At 39.5% G+C, this 12,110-nt stretch overlaps 1 protein-coding gene across 5 annotated transcripts in view; it reads right to left on the bottom strand.

Moving 5' to 3' along the window:
• The window catches only part of Sptssb (serine palmitoyltransferase small subunit B), a 47,338-nt gene that overhangs the window by 21,810 nt on the left and 13,418 nt on the right, over positions 1 to 12,110 (bottom strand). For 4 of the 5 annotated variants that reach the window (XR_002817744.1, XM_023699736.1, XM_023699737.1 and 1 more), the window contains exons 2-3: positions 7,791 to 7,893; positions 7,587 to 7,682 (exon numbers count right to left, since the gene is read on the bottom strand). The gene's annotated coding sequence lies outside the window, so the exon portion shown is untranslated. The remainder of the gene's footprint in view (positions 1 to 7,586; positions 7,683 to 7,790; positions 7,894 to 12,110) is intronic. The other variant, XR_002817743.1, reaches the window with a different exon arrangement.

The raw sequence follows: 12,110 nt of genomic DNA on the forward strand, positions 1-12,110 counted from the left end.
TCTCAGAAATATTAAACATTCTTTTTTTTTTTTTTTTCCTGGAACCAGGGATTAAACTCAGGCCCTTGCGCTTGCCAGGGAAGCGCTTATTCCACTGAGCCATCTCCCTGGCCCCTTATATTAAACATTCTTGCTGCTGCAGCAGATTTGAGACCCTGTTGAGTGCTGAATTATTCTCCATTGTGAGAGATGTCCTTGGATTAAGTTGAAAGCCCTACCCAAAACTGAAGTGGGGTGAGGGAGAGCCTTAGCCTCTGCCAGCTCCAGCAGCTCCCCTGAAACTTGTGCCTTTTGAAAGCACATCTCTTTCACTGCTATGTTGGACACTACCGCTATCTGTCCCTGGGCCAACAGGGACCTCTGATGCCTTCATTATGACCTGTCTTCCTCCCCATTCTGTGCTTTTTCTAAAGGATTTTCAGTACTTTTCTCATCTCATAACTATGCAAGTTTCACTTCCTAAATTTTAAGAACTTTAATTGAAAGTTTAAATTGAAGGTGCTGTTTGTAGACTTAATCACCCAATGAAGGCCCTGCTATCATGACAAATCCTTGAATGTTCTTTTAAGATAATGATATTGGTCATCGCAGCTTCAGCATCCCTTGTTTTTTGTTTTGTTTTTGTGAGAGGTTTTGTTTTGTTTTTTAATGCTTGGATTTACTCTGCTGATCTCAGAGTTCCCTGGCTTTTTTTCCCTCAGTCTTTTTTCACCCTTTGCCTTCCTGTGTAGTGATTTGGTGAGAGATATTATTGCTTTATTGCCCATTCCACACACCCTCAGCACCACCCCTCCCCCATACCACATATGAGTTTCAAGTTTTATTATTGCAATAAAAGTGCTTTATGCTGGCTTTTCTCAAAAAAAAAAAAAGAATATGTGAATACAAATAGAAAGGTATAATACAACTAAAAGGAAAGCAAGAACTTCAGGACTAGACAATGAAAAGAGAGCAAAGAGAAGAGCTAGGAAAAATGACAGTGGCAAGCCATATAGTTATATGTAGAAGACGGGTAAGGCAATGATCCTGAGAATCTTCAGAAGACTTTTGAATCTAGCAGTTAATTGGAATGATTCTCACCCTGACTAACTATATATAAAGACACCTGTGAATTAAGCAACGGCATTGAAGATGGCAATTTATAATAGTAGGTTCATGCTTGGAGTGCCTGTCATTCTGGTTTTCTGAATATGGGCTGCTTGTCATGACATGCCAGTTGCTGCCATGCTGTCTTTTGGGTAGATGATTGTTCAAAAAGAAGGGGGTGGTGAATGAAGGCAGGAGACAGGAAAGGAATGTTGTGGGACTGTCCTGCTACAAGGTTGTATATGGTTAGATTTCTGGACTTATATGTAAACATAAGAATTATATAATTCTTTATGCCTATTTTAAAAATATATTTTAATTTTTGAATGTTTTTTAATCATATTCTGTAGGGACTTAAAGTTCAACATACATATCATTACTTGATGAAAAATACCTGTTCCATGTTATGCCTAAGATGTTTGATATGTAAACAGATAGTGAGGTTGCGCTTAACAGCCTAGGTTGTATGGCAATAACAATAAGCTTCTCAGGGGCTGGGGAGATGGCTCGGTCGAATAAGTGCTTGCCTGGCAAGCCCAAGTGTCTGAGCTCAATCCCCGGTTCCGAAGGGGGGGGGAAGCTTCTCTTCTGGAGGGTTAACAACCTAAGTTTGCAGACCAAAATTAGAGGAAAAAGGAGGGCCACAAGGAAAGGCAACATTTTGGCCCTAGCCTTCCAAGTTCACTTAAGACTCAGGACATGTGAGAACTTGTACCATAACGTCATGTAACTTGGTAGTGCCTCAAATTTTCTGATCTAGGAGATTATGGGGCTAAAGAGGAAAGTGATCCATGATGTAGAGTGTGCCTAAGGAGAGTCACATGGAGAGAAAACATTCTCATAGGCTTTTACAGAGAGATAGGCCAAGAAAAGACTGTGACTCATCCACATGGCTGACACTGACAAAGGTTCTACAATCCGAGGTACAGGATCTCAGGAAAAATCCTGAGAGGATTTCACTGACCTTATCAGATCCAAAGCTACAACTCTTGTTGTATTGGTCTTGCTTTATCTTGGTCTTAACCATCCAGCAGAAAAGTATAAAATCAAAGTATAAGAAGTAAAGCCATGGTGTTATGTTGAGCTGTAGGGGACTCAGGTCAATAATATCTGACACTGCCAGTCAAGCGGAAGACCCAATACTATTATGGGATACTGGACTCTTTTAGAATATTTTTCTGAGTTAACACACCCATAATATTCAAATAACGGAACTAAAGAAAAAATGGGATACAGATGAATGTCCATTTTGTATCTGTGTATTCAAAATGGTATTCGAAATGGTTAGGACAGATATATAGTTACATTCTTTTAATGAATAGAGGGATTTGTTGTAATAGTGTTTCTAAATAGGATATCATGTCTGTATCTTTTGCAGCAAATAACCACTAAGAAGAGAGTATGCAATGTGTTCATTATTGAAACTGTCATACCAATTTGATTTGAAACTGTCTCATTGCTATTTATCTCTCAATAAAATTATGGAAAAAATGAAAAAAAAAAGAATATGTGAACTGAAAAAAAAGGCAAATTCTGACGTACAGTCACATCATGAATTAATCTTGCTGTTGAAGAGAAGTAAGCTACTCTAGAAAGACATCCTGATTTTAATTCTTCGAGGTGTCTAGACTAGCTACCCTCATGGAGACACCAAAGGCAGTGCTTACCAGTTCTGCCAGGTGATAAAGGTCTAGAGATCGATCACCTAACGATGTGAATATACTTAATGCCACTGAACTGTGCCTTGAAAAATGACTGAAATGGTGTATTGTGTTTCATTTTTTAGCTACAATTAAAAATTTTCAATCAATAATCCTAAAACTAACCATTAAGGTCAATGTTTTAACATAAATTTAAATTAGTCTGAACAATATTTTTTGAAAAGTCATCCAGAGCTTCGAGTGGGAATGACACATGGTCTAGGTCAACTGTATGGGTGTGCTATCAACAGCTGAGTAAATGAATGATACTCAAAGCCTTCAAAATAATAGTTATCAGGTTCCACTGGAAGCTTCTTCTTGGCTTGAAGGATACAAGAAGAAAATTCCAAAGAACCTTCTGAGAGAAGAATTGACAGGTTTTGGTTCATTTTTGGCATCAGCAAAATTCCAGGAACTTCATTCATCCCTATAGTGTTTGTGGGAATTGTAAGTCCTGTGATATGCTACCTGCTTTTGAAAAAAGAGTTTGTAAGACCCTAATATGTACAGTATTTAAATGGGACTAAGAGTGAAAAAGCAGTCAGGTGTTTGGCTGAAACTAATTTTCTACTGCTGATGCAAACTCCTTTTTTGGCAGTAGTGTCCCATGGACAGTTTTGCCCTTTTTCCCTTTTCTTCTTTTCTCTCTCTCTCTCTCTCTCTCTCTCTCTCTCTCTCTCTTTCTTTCTCTTGTCTCTCTTTTTTTTCTTTGTGGAATCAGGATGGAACTCAGGTACTTGCACTTGCCAGGGAAGTGCTTATTCTACTGGGCCATCTCTCTGGCCCCAAAGTTCAGAAGGATTTCTTCTTCTTCTTATTTTTTTTTTTTTTTTTTGCCAGCTCAGGATGCCTTAAGGGCAGGTCTGGTGAGGCATGAGGATCTGGGGATCGAACCACAGAATCCTGAGCCTGACTGCTTTGCTTAAGCAGGCACTTGAACAACTGAGCTAATGGGTAGGAACTCCCCCTTTTCTCCTTTTCCTTGGTCTTTCTCAGCCATCAAACTCACAGAGTGGTAAAGGGGCCACTTGCTTATTGTTTGTTTCTAAGGCTCTATTCATCTTAATAGCTAGAATCCTGACTACAAAAAATTAAACTTTTACCTCATCCTTTCATCCTTACCTACTGTGATTCTACTTGATGATTCTTCAAAAACTGAACACTTTTATCCAAGGGGCAATTTGAGAGTGAAAGCGTCTTGCTGGAGTATTGATTCGTCAGGAGGGTGCTTACTGAGAACTTATTTCCAGCCTTCTTCCAAAGGGAATCTTGTAGGGTCAGCAAAGGCCATTCCAAAAGCATTTTCTCACACTAATTGTATATTTTCTTTGCATGTTTTGGGGCGTAGTATTGAAGAAATAGTACTTAAAAATTTTATAAACGTACTTACAAAAGTGTGCTTTTATGAGTGTGCTTATAAAACTCTTGTTTTAGCTTACTGTTTCTTTCCTCTTCCCTGGATTCTGCTTTTGGCTTAGTCTTTATTTTTTATTTTGCTGTCTAGAAGACTTCTGGGGATGAGCTCAGTGATTTTCTTGTGTGGGTGATCAGTAGTGCCAAACTTGCATGACTGTGTTTTGGTAACAGTACTGATAAAGCCAGCTGGCCTGGCACCACTGCCAATGACCTGTGTCTGTCGCTCAGGTATCCCTGCTATTAGAAAGATAAAGGGCCAGCTAGACTGACTCCAGGGACCGCGAAGATGGGCATAACATTTATGGTGCCATCTCAATTAATTCCTTCATTAGAGGTACGATTCCTCACCAGACTGGAGACATTACTCTGATAGCCAGGTTAGATGGCTTCAGGGATGGGTGTGAGACATAGGCAAGAGGGGAAAGATAAGAGTTTACATAATTAAACCAAGGCATATTGTTTTTAGACAATAATTATTCAAACTAGACTTTATTAATCTTATAATTAGAAGTAGGTTACTGAAATACTAAAAGAAAACAAAAGTTTTGCAGACAGTTTGTCTCGAAGGGTTTCTCTTTTTCCTGGGGTTATGTGTGGTGCGGATAGACTACCTGCCTTTATCCCTCATCTGCCCTTCTGCCCCACAGGCCAGGTATCTCTGTGCTCCTCTGCACACTGGAGGGCTCCTGAGCCCAAGTTGGTTTTTCTTTAAATAGGAAGCAGCTGTTCATTTCCTAGGAACTTTATTGATTCTCAGGTAAATGTAGAGAAAGCCAATACTAACTGAGCATATTAAAAATATATTTTTTTCAAGGCATTTTGTAAGCTACTTTTACTATAGGACTAAATTGTAATTTCTCTTTGAACACCATTGATGTGTGCTTGACATTAGGAATAGTGCCAAAAGAATATCTTCCAATATTTGGATCAAGATATTGTTGTAGGTTGGATGGCAGGCCCCAAAAAGACATGGCTGTGTCCTGAAACTGGTAAATGTAATTTTATTTTGAAGAAAGGGTGTTAGCTATAATTAAGGATTTTTTTTATAGGAGCATCTCATATTACCTAGATCAGCACTAAACATCACAAGGACACTCTCTTTAGAAAGGAGACACAGAGGAGAAGGCCATAGGAAGACCGAGGCAGAGACTGGAGTTATGTAGCCACCAGAAAGGAATGTCTGAGGCCACCAGAAGCAGCAAGAGGCAAGGAAGACTTCTCCTTGAGCCTTTGAAGGGAGCAGCCTTGCCAATACCTTGACTTTAGACTCTTACCTCCAGGACTATCAAAGAATACATTTATGTGGTATGAACCACAAAATCAGTGGCAGTTTGCTCCAGGTGCCTATTGGTTTCTTAAAATCAATATGGGAGTCTTGTAACATGGGACTACAGCAGAGAACACCATGGCATGGTGGTGTGGTGGACCAGGGATGAATTTTTAATTTAACACCACCCCTATTTTAAAGAGGAAGAAGGCGAAGCTTAAGGGGTCCTGTTGACTATGTGGAGTCTGGGAGACAGTCCCGCTGAGAGACAGTGCTGGAGTGGTCACATACTCAGGCTCCAGATCCTGTCTGGAGTTTACCCCACCTCTACGCCAATTAACTATGTGACTTTTGAAAAGTTATAACCACTTTTATGCTCAATTTCCTCAAATGGGAAACAGTGGTGCTAACTGAACTTCATTCCTATGCCTGCTAAGAAGATTAAAATTTGTAAAGCATTTAGAATGCATATGAAAAGCTAAGTGAATGTTATCTGCTCTGATAACTACTGTACTACACTAATATGTGATTGCCAAATTGTGGAGAACCAGAGAACAAATATAACAGAACGGGATCATGTTTAAGGCAGGAGGCATGGTCTTTATCAGTTACTGGCTTTAGAAGTGTTGTTCTACAGAATGCTCAGCTCTAGTGTGACTGCCATAAAGGAGACACAAGCTTTAGCAACCTGGAGAGCTGGTCTTTGCTGGGTCAGAACGATACCGAGCAGTTCAAATGTGTTACCTCAATTCAAGGACAAAGTAACCCAGGCTCAGTAAGTTGTGCACCTTGCTTATTTTCAGAATCCAAGTTGGAAACCTGGGTGTGGTGACTTATGTCTATAATCTTAATACTTAGGAGGCTGAGGCAGGAGGATCACTAAGAGTTCAGGGCCAGCCTGCACTGCATAGTAAGACTCTGTCTCAAAAAGAAAAACAAGAAACAAAAACCAAAACCCAAAAACAAAAACAAGCAAAAGCCAACTTGGAAATAACAGGGATTCAGTATATGATGCTCTTACTCCAAAAGGTTCTTTCTGTCACACCCCACTGCTTCCTAGAACCAATTATACAAATGCAAAGCAAACAAAAAGTGTTTTTTGAATTAGTAAAATTAAGCCTTATTACCAAGGACTTTAAAGCAAAATTGGAGTTTTCCAGAATATTTTGAAATGAAGAAGTTATTTCTAGCCATTTCAGAGCCATAGATCTCTTGAAACATTGCAGTAATGAGGGAAAGGTTAGGAAACACCCATTTGCAACATGAACCTATTCTCCTTTGTCCACCCCATCATCCTTTCTTGCCCTGGCTGGTTGGTCTCTGTTACTAGAGATGTAAGAGTGGACAGACCACAAATAACAGTGTCGGATGCTATTGATTCTTCTTTCTTTTTTTTTCCCCTTAAGAATAATAATGAGAACAACAAGAAAACATGAATGTCCTACTGTGAACACAGATGAGTCTCGCTTTCATTATGAATATTTGTGAAGGACAGCGTTTTCCATTCAGTGTACTTCTCTTACTTTGTCCCACTCAGTTAATGAAATGCTTGTTAAGACTCACTCCTCTCTAGTACCAAGGCCTTCCAGGATAAGATGCCATCCATTTAAATAAAAGATGAAGAAAGTCTAAATAGAAGCAGTCTTGACCAAAAGACCCATGAATAAGGCAGTAGCTGGCACTATGCAATTCTGACCTTGGCACCTTGGCTGGCTTCTTCTAGGCCAAGGCACTGTTAACTGGAGGCTTAGGACTTACATAAGGGAAAGGTGGCAATTTAAGAACATTTTGCTGAGGTGAAAGCTTTCCTACACACTTTTCAAAGAAGCTTGCCCTACCTGTAAGCTAAGATCCGCTGTTTTGACTGTTCTATCTCTGGCTTCCCTTCAGCCCAGGTTCCTTTAGAACTTTGTATTCTCAGATACTAAAGCTTATTAGCACATTTTATTCATTTATATTATCTTAAATGCCAACATAGTGTCCAGTATATTATGAATACTTGTTGATTGCTTAACAAGACAGAATTAGAAGCTTCACCTTGTTAATAATGCCGTCTTGTAGTCAAAAGGTCAGATTTCTAAAAAACGAGACTCCAGGACATAATCAGAGCAATTTACCTTGCTGGGAGCGTCCAGGTCTGATCTTCTGCTTCACTTGTCCTCAAATGATCTTGTAAGGGTCAACTCTCCTCTCTGGGTTACTTATTGCTTCATCTGTGAAACAAGAATTTGAATTAAATAAACCTCAAAGTGTCTCCAAACATTAAAACATTTTGTTTCATGTAAAATGTCATTAAACCATTTGGATGAATAATCACTCACAAGTTATTTTTAGAGCAGGTCACGGTGTAGGGATGCACTACTGGCTAGTGACTCCTGTACCCTGAGGGTTCCAGGTGCTGCAGGTGCCAGGGTGGAGAGGACACTGTGGTGGGACAAGGAGACAGGGTTATGAACCCTACCTCATTTGCCAGAGAAGCCCATTCTTAATCTGCTTCAGATTTTGGGGTTGATTTAGAGTGCAGAAAATATGTCTTGATTTTATTTGATTTTTTAAACAAAGGAAAGTGGTTTAATTTGGATCATGGTTCTGGATGCTGGAAGGGCCAAAATCAGGCACCACCATCTGACAGGGACTACATGCTGTCCTGCCTCATGGTAGAAAAGCAGAAGAGAGAGAGAGAGAGAGTACATGTAAGAATGAGGAGGGATGCCACACTTGGGATGCCTAGCTTATAATAATGGCTGTCTGTCTGTTTGCCTTCCTGTCTGTCTGTCTATCTATCTATCTATCTATCTATCTATCTATCTATCTTTTTATTTATCAGTTATCAGTTGTGTTGATCGATTTTGATCATTTCATCCCCCACTCTGCACTTTCCCTCATTCTCCTGATTCCTTTCCTCATTTCCAAAATATCTACCTATTTCCTAGCATCTCTCTCTCTCTCTCTGCGATTCTGGGGATTGAACATCTCTCTTTTATTTTACTCTGTAACTATTGGTATTTTGGATTTCTCATATAGGAGAAACCATACGATATTTAGCCTCTGTGTCTCATTTATTTCACTTAATATTATGGCAGTAAGAGCCATCCACTTTCCTACAAGTGACCCAGTTGATCTTTCTTTGTGGCTGAGTAATAATTCAGTGCATACCTATACCACATTTTTCTTCATTCAGCTGCTGAATGACACCTAAGACATTCCCATACTTTAGCTATTGAGAATTACCATGGTACTTTGGTCCACTCCATTTTTTCCACAATTTTTGTATTTGTGCAGGGAAGATGGCTGTGGTCATTTGTCACCTGAAGTAAAGTTTGCAAACACAAAGTTTTGTCAAACCCCTTTGTTTCTAGCCAAATTGTTCATTAACAGGAGCATTCATGAGCCAAGGTGCCGTATGCTGCCATAAACAGGGGTATGCACGCATCCCGGCAATGGGATGGTACCTTGAACTCTTTTGGGATGATACTCAACAAAGATATAGCTGAGCCAAATGGAATTTCTATTCTTAGTTTTTCATAGAAGTTATATTAGTTTACAATTCCACCAACAGGGTAGAAGAGTTCAATTTTCCTCACCTCCTTGCCAGCATTTTGTGTTTTGTCTTTAGTGATAGCCATGCTTGTTGGAGTAAGATGGGATCTCAGCATCCCTTTGATTTTAATTAGTTTCTCTTGGTATCATGGGATGAAGAAAGGAAAAAGAGAGTTGGCAAGTGTTTTTAAAGTCTGTTTGGGGACTGAGGAGGTTATAGCTCCCTGGTAGAATGTGTGCTTAGCATGAGCAGGGCTTTGGGTTTGATCGCCATCAACAAAAAATAAATAAATAAAATAATGGTAATGAATAAAATCTTGCCTTCCACTGGAAATAGTGACATGTCCACAGGCTTGTTTCCTGCCTTGTCATTTACTAGCTGTGTCATATCAGAGGTGTCTTATAGGCTTTGTTAAGTTCTGTTTCCCTCACATGTGGAATAATGAAGGTATGTCATGCATAGTGGAGTTGACAAAAATATTTGTGAAAATGTTTTATAGTTGGTGAAGTATTATAAAAGTCATCAGTGAGTCTCCAAAAGTGAGGCTGGGGCTTTGGATTCTGACCTGAGCAGGGTGGCCTTTGAGTCTCTTGACTGGAGGCATGGAAAATATGGAGGCTCAGGTTTGCAGAAGGCTGCAGGTTACAGGAATGGGCATCCGAGACAGCAGACTATGCTCAAGAAGGCCTAAGGACAAAACTTTGAGGAAAGAAAAGATCTTGTACCTTAGCTCAAAAGCTAGCTACCCAGGACTAAGGTGAGGGAAAACTGTTTATATAGCAGCTCAAGGAAGTTTTTCTTGACTTTGAGTCAAGAAACCTCAAGTCAAGGGGCCGGGTAGATAGCTCAGTAGAAAAAGTGCTTGCCTGACAAGCACAAGGGCCCTGAGTTCAATCCCCAGTTCTGCCAAAAAAAAAAAAAAAAGAAACTTCAAGTCAAGAACTGATTATAGCAGTTCAAGGAAGTTTTCTTGACTTTTAAGTTCCATGTAAGCCAGCAGTATTGTGATATGATTGACCAATAAATGATTCAATGTTTTTAAAGATTTATAGATTTATAGTGTGACAGCTGAGAAAAGGGGCATATGCTCTTGTCCTTTATAACCATTTTTTAGCTGCTGGAAATAGTCATTCCAGCCAGCCAGCAGAGCATACCCATAGGTAAGAAATGTGTCACAGATGTCTTAAATTATTTTAACATCTTTCTCCTCCTTTTTTTCCTTTAGTCTTGAGGATTAGAATCCACAGCCTTAGCCTCAAGTTATGTCTTCTACACTTTTTTGAGACAGAGTCTCTCAAGGTTGTAAGGCAAGACTTGAACTTGTTCTTCTTCTGCTTCAGTCTTTATGTGTGGGGACCACAGATATGTGCCATGTGCCTGGCTTTTCCAAATATTCTTACAATGATATTTTGGGTTGTCATGGAGAAAGTTCAAAACTGGTTTGTTGTATTCAAAGGCAAGCATCAGAAAACAATGCTGCTCAGGCTGCAATGTTTAGCTTTTATTAACTCTTATTTGTACTGTCTCAAGTACCTTACTATGTTTAATGGCACCCTTGCCAAGATATTTAGCATGTAAAAAGCAGCATTTGAGTCTTGTTATAATCAACTTCATACTGAAGTTGAGACTTACAAACAAGTTGAGTGGCAGACCTGGTATGTTGTATCTTGTTAATGTAACGTTATTGTCAGAATCTTAGTAAATATAATGTTTTAAAAGTTTATTATCTTTGTATACTCATAACAAATTTTGACAAGTTAAATTTAAGTGTAAATTATAAAAAATAAAACATTATAACTCTTAACAAAAGAAAACAATGTAAACAATAAAAGTTACTGAAAGGGAAATGGGGGATGGGGCAACTCAGTCGTGGAGTGCATGCCTAGCACGGGAGGCCCTGGGTTCCATATCCAAGACAAAAGATATTAATAAATAAAGTTAATAAATAAAGTTTTGTGACATTGAAAAGTTCATTAGAAAAATAGCACAGAGACAACACCACACCCTCTGCAGGTTGTTATGAAATAGGAGGAAGAGTTTAAGAAGAGATCACTCAAATTTTACCATCTCAAAGAATCTACTTTAATTATAGAATTAAATATAGCATGAGAGAATAATTTGCTTTGTTAGGAACTTGTTCATAGTGAAAGAATGTGGATTTTGAAATTGGTAAACTAAAACTTGCTATTGCATGATATTCAGGGTGTTGTTTTGTCTCTGTATATCAAATTACACCACCAGTAATATGGGGATGATTATTTCTGCACTGCTGCAAAGACTAAGCCATGGTTTCTCCCCCTGTGGTGCTGCTGGGCCTGCAGGTCTGTGTAGGGCCGTGGACGGAGGTCTATATTACACAGGATGGGTTTTGTTAAGGTTGTCAAGAATAAGACCTATTTTAAGAGATAACAAGTGAAGTTTAGAAGATGGGGAGAGGGCAAAACTGATTACTATGCTAGGAAATACTTGCTAGTACAGGACAAAAATAAGTACCACATTGGGGCTGGGGAGATGGCTCAATGGAATAAGTGCTTCCTTGGCAAGCGCAAGGGCCTGAGTTCAATCCCTGGTTCTGCCAAAATAAAAAGTACCACACACCTAAATACAGGATGACAGTTCATGTAACTAACAGAGATATCATTTGTCAGACTGCTTATGCCCGCGTTGAAGGGGATATGAAAGATAGTCTGTGCAGTGTATTGTACTGGTCTGCTGCGGGCCCGCAGGCTTCTCAATAGGTTTGGCATGGATAAGATCTATAAGGCCAGGTGGAGCTGACTGGAGATGAAAACAACGTGGAAAGCATTGATGGCAGACCTGGTGCCTTTACCTGTTATTTGTATGCAGGCCTCGCCAGAACTACAGCTTTTGGAGCCCTAAAGGGTGCTGTGGATGACAGCTTGTTTGTCCCTCATGGTATCAGATGATTCCCTGGTTAGGATTCTGAAAGCAAGGAGTTCAGTGCAGAAGTACATCGGAAGCACATCATGGGTCAAAATGTCGCAGACTATACGCGCTACCTAATGGAAGAAAATGAAGATGCTCACAAGAAACAGTTCTCTCAGTACATAAAGAACATTGTAACCCCAGACATGATGGA

This window comes from Octodon degus, unplaced genomic scaffold (genome assembly GCF_000260255.1).
Source record: "Octodon degus isolate 3935 unplaced genomic scaffold, OctDeg1.0 scaffold00115, whole genome shotgun sequence".
Lineage (NCBI taxonomy): Eukaryota > Metazoa > Chordata > Mammalia > Rodentia > Octodontidae > Octodon > Octodon degus.